Source organism: Triturus cristatus, chromosome 5_1 (genome assembly GCF_964204655.1).
Source record: "Triturus cristatus chromosome 5_1, aTriCri1.1, whole genome shotgun sequence".
In the NCBI taxonomy this organism is placed as follows: Eukaryota; Metazoa; Chordata; class Amphibia; order Caudata; family Salamandridae; genus Triturus; species Triturus cristatus.
In genome coordinates this window covers 989,918,740-989,929,856 of record NC_140587.1, presented here as the reverse complement: position 1 = coordinate 989,929,856, position 11,117 = coordinate 989,918,740, and positions in this window count along the sequence as shown.

The window sequence follows — 11,117 nt, the reverse complement described above, 5'->3', positions numbered from 1 at the left end:
AGAAGTTATCACAGAGAAAGGGACCCAAAACCTCCACCTTTCTCCATCCTTCGAGCTCTGCCAGTAAAAAGTGCAAATAGTTAAATCTGAATCTTATTAAAAGGAAGCGGTGGTGGGATTAGTTACTAGATCCTACTAGGGTTCTATCGTAGGGTTTGTTTTCAGTAGTTGGTGGGCTCATACCAATGGTTTCATCAGCTCCTTGGCCTCTCTTTCATTATGTATCATATAGGAGTAGGATCTCTTGACCCAGAGTAAATCTGCCTTCAATAACTTATCTATTAAATCAAACAGCTTGGGGCATCCTAATTGTGTTGTTAACCTCTCAACATAACTCAGCCAAGGGATACTGTTCGCTCTATCCAAGGCTAAACAATTGCGTACAATCTCATGGTTTATATCTAATTCAGGATTGATCCAGTTCATTAGCCATTTAAGTAAGGGAGCCATACCAATCAAATCTGACACAAAACCAATGCCCATTTCCTGGTGAATAATATAGGAAGATGTTGATTGCCGAACTGATAGCAGGTTTCTCAGGAATTTATTTTCCACTATTTGGAGATCCTTAGCTTGCTTATATCCCCAGATTCCAGAGCTGTAATTAGAAATAGCAATACATTTTGCTCTGTGTATGTTTAGCATGGCTTGGACCGGCTTCGCCTCTAACCTACATGCAAAATCAAGAACCGCTATGGTTGATCTTGCCATGGTGTTTCTTTTGGCTTTCCTTTGGGGTGTCCAAGTACCCCTTTCATCAAATTGAACACCTAGGTACGAAAAGGTAGTTACCCTAGATATTTTGTTTCTTACACAGTAATGTGTTTTGAGTTTTCTGGGTCTAGAGCCCATAATTATTGTGTGAGATTTAGAAAAATTGACATTTAGATCCAATGTTCTCATAAAATCTGCAAAGGAACTTGGGAGACACTGTAGGCAGACCGCTGTTCGTGCTAATAAGAGGGCATCATCTGCATATAAAAGCGCTGGTATCAGCCGCTCCCCTACACATGGAATATCTTTGCTGGCTGTACCCAAAACAGAGTCTAAGTTGTTAACATATAGGGTGAACAGTAGGGGGGCTAAAATACAACCCTGTCTAACTCCTCTAATGATGCGCATTCCCTGCGTGTGGTTGCCCCTTTTGTCAAATCTTAACTTGGCAGTGTGGTCCCCATGCAGATCGGATAAAAAATATATGATGTTCCGATCCATGCCTATTTCAAGTAATAAGGCCCATAGTTTGGATCTGTTTACTCTGTCAAAAGCCAAGGACAGATCCATAAAAGCCAGGTGTAGTGTCTCTTTTTAGGCAATGGTGTATTCTCCTGCTAACAAATGCAAGTTGAGGCACTGGTCCGTGGTTCCCCTCCGTTTCCTAAAACCATATTGCAAGTGTGATAGTACATTACACGTGTCAAGCCAGTCTGTCAGATTACTGAGGATCACTCTTCCTGACACTTTAACTGCTGAATCAATCAGCGAAATTGGCCTGTAACATTGTGGGTCTCCTCTCTGCCCTCTCTTGAATAGTGGAACAATAATTGGCTGGGAACAAGAGCTCGGCAGACCATACCGACAGGCCACATTAAGTATATGTGATAGTATTTTTGACCATAATGTAACATATAGCTTAAAAAAGTCAGCTGGGACGCTGTCCGGTCCGGGAGCTTTATTACTTGTTATTTGCGTTATGGCCTCGGAAACTTCCTTTTCCATGAAGGCCAAACTATAAGCCTCAGCCATAGACTGTGTACCTAAAATTCCCTGATCATCCAGGTCACCATATATGTGTTGGAAGTGGCTAAACCACTGCTCCTCTGGTATATTACAATCCAATGTACTGCCACTACCACCAGAGATGAATGGTTTATTAACAATTTCCCAGAACTTGGCATTATCCTTAATAACATCCATGGACAGTAAATCATTCCAAGCATCATGTTTGATTTCTATTTTGCGTATGCGTATGGTCTGCTTGTACTTTTACCTAAGTGCGGTTATTCAGGCTTTGTCTTGGGGTTTTTGCTTCAATGCAGAGAGTAACGTTTGGTGGGCAACTGTACAGTTATGGTCAAACCACCTCTCTTCGCTATTTGCGAATTCCCTACTTGTGAGAGCTCTGGCCACCTGTTTGCAGATCCTGTCATAGGCTGTAAGAATTTCTGCTTCCTTTTTCGTGCCCTCTAGGAAAAGATCAATCTCATCCCCAACAATTTCTAATAAATCATTTATAAAAAGATCCAGGACTCCCTTACTCCATTTTAGTCTGTGGCCTTGATTCGGTAGCTTTGAATTAGGGACAGTAACGATCTTCCCCATTTTTGAGGTGGCCCTAAAGTAGGGGTGGGCGGAATTTGCGTTGTCGCGTTACGCAAATCTCCGCGAAATGGTTTAAAATCTCCGCGAACACGCAGAAATTCCACGAACACGCGGAATTGCTTGTTCGCGATGCTTTTTTCCTGTTCGCGACCGCTGTTTGCGTGCTCGGGGGGAAATATCTCGCGAACACGCATTTTGAGATCGCGAACAAGCAAAAATTCCGCGAAGCAGCGGAACGAAGCATTTTGGGCAATTCCGCGTTCTCCGCGGAACGCGAAATTACCTAAATTCCGCAAATTCCGCAAGCGGAACGGAATTTGCCGCCCAGGCCGACCCTACAGCCCCCCTCTAATATGAGATGTATAGGATTATGATCACTGAAATGTGACCATTGGGCAGCATAGGCTATTACCAGAGAAAACAAGGCGGTATTAATGAAGATCTAATCGATTGTGGAGTTCAAGCCCCTTCCTTTAAAGGTGGGGATACCAACCTTATCACTCATGGTATTAGGGTATGATAGGCCGAATTCCGCAAGAATGTCCTCTAAAAACCCACCTTGTTGCATGTGTTCAAAATGTGTCTCTGAACAATTTCCGGGGCCAAGATTATCAGTGACGTGGCAGTTCTTTGTACACAAATGTATATTAAAATCTCATAAAATAATAACCAAATAAGGTGTAGTTTGCTGTTCCCTGTATGAATCTAAAAAGCAATTCAGACTACATAAATGTTCATTCACAGACATTCTTTCAAATGAATCATAAAAATTAACAACAAGTAGTTTCGGTGCATTACTGGGGCGTAATTTGAACCACAAGATAATTACAAGAACCAGTATCCAGTTTACAATTGTTACCTGAGACATTTAAGAAAATTAGGGTTGTTAAACTGCCCTTTGCTCTACCAGCTGTGGAAGGTTCAGAATAAGTTGTATAGCCATCCATCCAAAGGGTTTATCAGTTTCCCAAGTCTCTTGAAGCCCAACCACATCATACTCCCTTAATATGTAGAGCCACTTGATCATCTGTTTTATCTCAAATCCCCGCTATATTCCAGCTAAGTACCTTGGAGTATTTGTTTGTTCCAGCTTCCTCCCCCATTTTAGGGCAATGAGTTGGGGTACTAGAATTGGCCATATACTGTCCCTGACTAGGGGAGTATTTTTGAGTCAATCATTAATATCTAACTGACTCAACAGTGAGAATCTACTTGTCGATTCAATTCTGTTTTCTACTGCCCTCTTTCTGACTGCCACAGCTTGAATTTGGGTGACATATGGATGGATTAGAAGAGCCCAGCAAAAGAGGAGAACCATCACTATTCTTAGATATGATACCTAACCCATTACCAACTGACCCTGGAAATTGTCTCAACAGAGCTTTAGGATCTTTGGCCTGGCTCTCCATTACTGGGTGATAGAAATAACCAAGAGGGAGTGCTGTGATACCCCTTGGGCCTTAATATTGACCTTCCCGAAACAGCCAACCTGCTACATTGATCTGATCAAAATTGATGATGATACAATCACCCTCCACTGATTTAGAACGCCAACCAAGCCATTCTACCCATCTAGCCATTATAATATGCAAAAACCCTCTGATCCCCCATCCGACAGTTTTTTGCACCAGAATTTTGCTTTATGAATAAGCTCTTCTGTTGTTTCAGATGTTTTATCTTTGAGAGGGGGTACCTACCCCTGTTAGTACTGCTACCAGGGGTTAGCCTCGGGTGGCAAATGCAACCTACATCTAATACCATACAAGTATATGGATGAGCCAGGCTCTATCTGGGATGGGTGTTCTGACAATAAATGTGCTCCCATATAGTTTGGATTGGTAACCGCCTGTCTAGTTTCTATGTTTTCCCCAAGATATCCTTATCTGGCTTAGATGGCCCAGGGTATAGGGTATTATGTCTTTCCCCCCTCGTGGACACCACCCTTTGGGTATTTTGGGTGATGTTAGGCGCATTATACACTACACTCATGTCCTTAACCTTGGTGCTTGAGTCCACCAGCTCAGCCAATTGTGTCTCTATTCGTGACAATTTCTTTGTCATTCCTTATAGAACGGTGTTGACACTTGAGACTAAATCATCCTGGAGTGTTCCAAAGAATGACTCCAAGCGTGATTGAATAAGGTCTCCCACAACTGTATTCGATTGAGAAAACAACCGGTCTTCCTGGGCCAGATTTCCTTCAGCCCCCTCCTGGGTTGGGAGTGCGGCGTTAACGGTACCCAGATTTGTGCCTCTTTTATTGGGGGCCATGTTTGAAAGTGGAGATATATTCCTAGCAAGTCTTCACCCGTCTTTAGTCTGCGGATCCTGGGATAAAGACAGGGAGGTTTGCTTGACATACATGGGAGCGCTCTTCCCAGTGGCTACGTCACTGTCTACATCTGAGATTATATTAGGTGGTGCTGGTGTAGGCAGGGTGTTTGTGGATGCTTCCTCAGTCCCCACACCTAGCGGTTCAACTACATGGTGAATGTTATCTGTCAATGCCCGTACCGCTGTTGTTAAATAAGAAATGATGGAAGCCCAGTTATGTGGTACCTTTGCTTTTGCTTTGTCCAAATCAGAACTACATGGAAGTTTGCGCTTAATCATGATGACTTCTGGGCGAAAGAGGGGTGGACCATCAGAGCCTCTGTCAGACGCTGATGGGCACAGATGGGCCTGCCCTTGGCCCTGGCACTGGCACGCCCGCACGCTTCCCACACTGCAGAGGCCCCGTGTCCTCTTATGCGCCTCCAGGGGCAAACAGAAAGTAGCAGCGGCGGCGCTCGGTCACAAGGGATGCAGGGATTTGGAGTCGCTGGTGTCCAGTGTCTCTGGTTGCGGTCTCATGCTGTTGGAGGCCCTGTGTCCTCTTATGCGCCTTCAGGCACAAACGGGAAGTCATGGTGGCGGAGCTCGCCCGCAAGGGATGCCGGGATTTGGAGTCCCCGGTGTCCGGTGTCTCTGGTTGCTGACTGGAACTAGCAAACACATTGTTCGAATTAGCAACACGCAGCAACGGAGGAGTACCGCCCTGCCAAACATGTATGATGCTAGATTAAAGCTGTGTTCGTCAGCGCTACAACTGAAAACAGCAATTATGCTGTGTCAGTCAGAGCTTACCACAATTACATGCCGAAATCCTGAATACCCAACTCTGGGAAGGTTTGTGATTTCTTCCACTCCAGGTTTCTGCACCGTCAACGTTGGGAACAGCCTGCAAGCTCCGCCCCATATATATATGTATGTATGTATGTATATATATATATGTGTGTGTGTGTGTATATATATATATATATTCACTGAAAAACCGTAGGTTTTACAGACGTTATAGTTAGGAATTAGCATTTAAAAAACCTTAGAAATTCTCTGAAAAAACCTTAGGTTTCAGGGACGTTATAGTTAGTTGGACATTTGACTCATATAAAACCAGAGAAATTCGCAGGTTATAGTTAGTTGAGCTAACTATAACTTGCGCGCCCGCAATGAGATGTCATCAGTGATGTCATCAGTGATGTCACTGACCATGTCATAAGTGATGTAATATGTGACATCATCACCAGTGCATTGCGGGCGCGCAAGTTATAGTTAGCTCAGCAACGGCCCACAGCCACGTGGCGTTGACTTGAGCTGCCCAGTTTGTCATACGCAAAGCAACAAAAACCGTGTGCGGACCCTGTGATGATGTGTATGCGTGGTGCGGACAGAGCGCACTGGAGCAATGTCTTTTGCCTACAGGACTGCATCATCTACAATAGCGACTTGATGTGAATAGTGAACACTGCTGTCTACAGTTTAAATTGAAGGCAGTAGTGAGCACAGTCATCCATGAATACTTTTTCTCACTTCCTCTTCACAAAATACAACAACATAAATTACAAAAAAATCTGCACTAAATAAATCAAAACAATTCGAATTGCGATCTCTGCCGTCCACAGTGTAGACTGTTATTCAGTGTTCTTTATAACCCTGGGCGTAGTTCGCGAAGTAGCACTTCGCGAAGCTACGCAAAGTGCAGTTCGCACTACGCGAGCTATGCGTAGCACTTAGCGAACTGCGTAGTACCTTGTTCGCACTGTGCCAGATGTCGTTTTCAATGATTGCACAGTGCGGACAAGCAACCGGCACTGTGCAATCATTGAAAATGGCATCTTGCACAGTGCGAGCTGTAGTTTTCTGCTGCTCGAGTAGATTTTTACTCGATCGGCAGCTTTCTCAACGTGAACTGGTAGTTTCTCATCGCGAGCGGTCGCGAGCATACGCGACCACTCGCAATGAGAAACCTGACCTCCTCGCGTTTGGAATCTCGCCGGGAGGTTTATTTTCCATGCTCGCGATCGCCAACTTGATGTTGCTGATCGCGAACAAGGAAAAAGTCTTGCCGGGATGTCATTTTGCTTGCTCGCGGTCGCCAACTTGACGTTGAGGACCGCGAGCAAGCAAAAAATGACCGCAGCACTACGCAACACTACGCTACGCGTGTTCGCACTGTGCTACGTGCAGTTCGCGTAGTGCGAAGTAGCGCGAACTTCGCAAACTACGCGAGCGTAGCGTAGTGCTTTGCCCAGGCTTAGTTCTTTACCACTACCACGATGAATTTGGTCATTGTACTAGACCTATAAGTCATCTAAAAAAAGTTCTTAAAGCAAGTATACTAAAAGGCTATTGTGTATATTTCAATAGACATTGTAGTTAGTTGCCTACTGGATTCTGTAATTAAACAATCACCACTCAATCTGAATTGTGAGCCCTGCTGACCGCAGTGTAGGCCAAAGGCAGTGGTCATTAATGCCTCACAGCCACATGCCGTTGGATTCGAAAGCACGGAGTTGGTTGCACCTGATTGGAGGGGGTACACACAAATCATCACAGACTTTAACTTCTGACATCCTCAATCAAGACCCCGTTTCACTGTTCTGACCTGCTGTACCACAGTGTACTCCACCGACTGCAGTCAACTAAGCCCAATAATCATGGGCAGCAGTTAGCTACAGAAGCAGAGTGTGATGCACCTCAATGGAGGGAGTTCTTAGAAAACCAAAAGCAGCAGGTAATATCGGACATCGTCTATTGTGGTATCAAGACACTGTTTCACTGTTGGGACCTAGAGTTGGTTACACGTGGTCGAAGGGTGTACCTTCATCTGCACTCTCAGATGCAGTTCTAACATCGTCCATTGTGGGATCAAGACACCGTTCCACTGTTGGTACCTGTTGGACTACTGTGTTAGTAGTATACAGAGCACTCCACGGTGCTGGGCCTCAGGCTGGGCACTGTCTGCCTGTGTCGTGGTAGTCAGCGTTGATCTCAGGAGCCTTCCCAGCTTGCAGACCTCGGCTGAAAAGCTTCTGCCTGCATGTGGTGGGCCCTCTTTCACATACGGCGGTGTCGAAAGGTGAACTGTGGCGCATATGTGCATCGCAGTGGCCAAGACGGTTTCTGGGTACCAGCAGGCTGAGAGCATTATTCCAGCAGCCACCTTCGCTCACGGCATCAGCCTCGTGGCAGTGTAAGCTGCGGAGACCTGACATACATGTTCGTCATTCTGGAAGAGAACCACACCCAGAGAAACGTTTCTTTTATTCATACCCCTACGCTATCCTTGTGTACGCCGAGCCAGCCCATTAGCTAAAGATTGGGGGGGGGGCACGTACGCGCTATGTTTTCGTAATCTTCCCTACTGACTGTACTATCATGGCTGCGTCCACTGTCCACTTCACTCAATAGACCATCAGTGTATGTTGACATGTACATGTCTGTGCTCTGCATACTCAAGTCTGTCCGGCACATCCCCTCAACACTTTGCATTGTATACTTTTATAATCGAGAATCACTTGCCACCTTTGCACATACTTTGCTCTCATCTCTCCCCGCATTCTGCATTGTGTGGCAGAGGTGCTATGTTTGGTTTGTGTACATGGCTAGCCACGGTTCCCACAGTACGTAGTGTTGTTGTGTCTGCTAGGTGTACATGTTGTTTGTCATGTTGTATGTGATTATATAAGGTAGCGCGTTTATTTACAAGCAGTGGTTTCTCCCATTTACATATCGCTGTGTTAAAGAGGATACAGAACTTTCTCACAGGTGAAAAGTGGGACCACAATGGCAGTCATTCATTACTATGCAAGAATGTCCAACTGCACGACAAATCTAACCTTACAGCCCCCAATCTTGCGTGCCTTCTTAAAAGTACGCCAACTCCCACAATCAGACCAACATTCACACAACTTTCTAACGGCAGTTATCTGCTTCTTAATAACATGGACTGCTACTCAATGTGAGCTGGCATACCGTATGTCCAAACCAGATAACTTCCTGTGGCAATCTCTATTCCCACCCACACAAAGTAACTCCCAAAGTTCAACTTGGCCTTCAATACCTACTTTGAAAACAGATTTTATTAAACAGAGCAACCTGAAAGAGCTTTTGTTTCAAACAGAAGTGTCCCTCACTTCTCCAAAACGAATGTATCGACTGCAGATAGTACGAAATTCAAGCAAAATTCACTCCCTTTTAAATGCGAACCTCGCATTACACTTTGTGAATTGTTACACAATTTTCAACACATCTGACATTTATGCTCTGGCACACTTTTTTAACACTGTCTCCTCCAACCTTGTCACAGGCTTTCAAACTGTTTTTGGTATAATACCAGACTTCATTCATTCAATGATCATCTCTGGAATAACAGGAACAGTGCCCATAATTCTCGCTCTGTTTGCAGCCATCCTACTACTATTTTAGCTTGTAAAAAATGGCTGCGCTCCCTGTGGTAACAAGCATGTCCGACAGAATACGCCTCTACGCAAAGCTACATCAATACCGTGAAAAAACGGAACAACTTTTCGGCTGCCTGACTCTATCTATTACCGGAGCCAGCTACAACATGACATTTATTTACAACATATACAATCTGCGTGCAACCATCTTTTTATTGCAAAACTTGCCCATTCGACTGGCGAATGGATCTATGCCTTACCAACATCCCAGCACACGCTCCCAATATCCAGCAGGTAATGGAGTATCTTGAAAACCATGAACTTGATTGTTCGGGCAGTGGAGCAATGTCAAATGCAACGCAAAAAGGTATCCTGGCGGGATGGGATTCCTGCGCAGCTGCGAAAGATCTCCTGCAACGTGAGACCTTTGACAACATCACAGATTGCTTGCCAATTTAAATTGCCACTGCAACATTCGAGGAACATTACTGTCCCTTCGAGGATATAAATTGGATCGCTTTGCTTTTCTCATACGATGGCAACAATCGCCTCTTGGAACATTACGCATCTCAAGCCGCTAAAGAACTTCCGGACTGCAATCTCCAAGACTTGCAAGAAATTCACTTTATTCTTGGATTGATTTTTTCCAACTTTTTTGACTTTTTCCTAGAATTTTTTTTAATACACTGCAATTGAACTATTTTTATGTAATAACTTTCTAAGTATGCTTAGGCATTTTTGAATTCTGTTTTCATTATTGCCCCTTATGTCTCCAGACTAACCAGGGATGGGTGATGTATGGTCTATGCAAATACGCTATTTACTTGCTAAATTAGCCTAAACCCGACATCCATTTTGAAACCATGTCTATTCTTTGTACACACGTCTCTCTGCCTGCCTGTTATCCACGAAGCCCTTTCACACAAATTAGCTCATCCTCAGCCTCTGCTCACGAGCTGGCGATCAAGATAAAAAAAACACGGCATTGTTTAGGAACTGGTTTGCACAGTGTGGTAATCATATCCTATCTTTATTTTCATTCTACAATTTACAGTCATTCATGTCTAATAGGTATTGTTTATGTCACATGGAACTGTAACATGTAATGTGGAATTGACTGCTGCCGGAGCTTAGGTTTGAATACAGCAGAAGCGTTTGGAGTTTGCCTCAGCTGGATGCCTTAGCTCTTGCACCAGTGGGTCCATTTATGGCACTTAAATAAAGAAATGTTTTATATAACTTGCAGACTCCATCGCTTTATCCCACACAGCCACTTTCTTAAACACACCTGATTTCACCATTTGTCTTCTGTGGCATTGCAACATTCTGCATTATATTCTTCACGATTATTTCTTTATTCCTGCTTGCTAAAACAATCCATTTGAGTCTTCAGACTGGTAGGGGTGAGTAGTTTGCTTCCCACTCCTGCTATAGTCTAAACCCATACTACTACCACTTGCACAGCTATGCTACAGAATCCAGTATGCTACAGCGCCCAGAGCACATCAATTTACAGCAATCAGCTCACTGTTTCATCCCCAAGTGTACCGGCACCGCACCAAATATTTCTTCCTACCTAATACCACTTTACTTAAGTTGTAATAGGTATGGGAAATATACCAAACCTAATACTTACCTAGATTGCAAGGAGTAATGCAAAATGCCGCGAAAATCAGGATAAAAGCAACATGAATGCCTTTAATATTTGTAAATGCAGTCATTAGTCAATCAGGTAATGACCTATCATTGATATATACCTAGGTAGTACTGCAGTACTACACCGGCCACAAATATCAGTAAGTTGAAAACACTTAAAACATACAAAATACTTACACTACTTACTTGCATGAATCATCTGCTTACTATATTCTATAACCCTGCACATCAAAATCTGGCTGATGGCTTTTGCGCTACATGAAATGCAAAACTCTATGTAAAATGCTTTGGATTGTATGGCCCTTTTTGAGAATCCTCTTTTTTCTTTGCTGAAACGCGTCTGTTGGCTTCAATAGATCAAGAAAAAAGACCAGTGAGTGCTCCTACTTTTCTATTAAAAAATGTCATTGTGAAGGC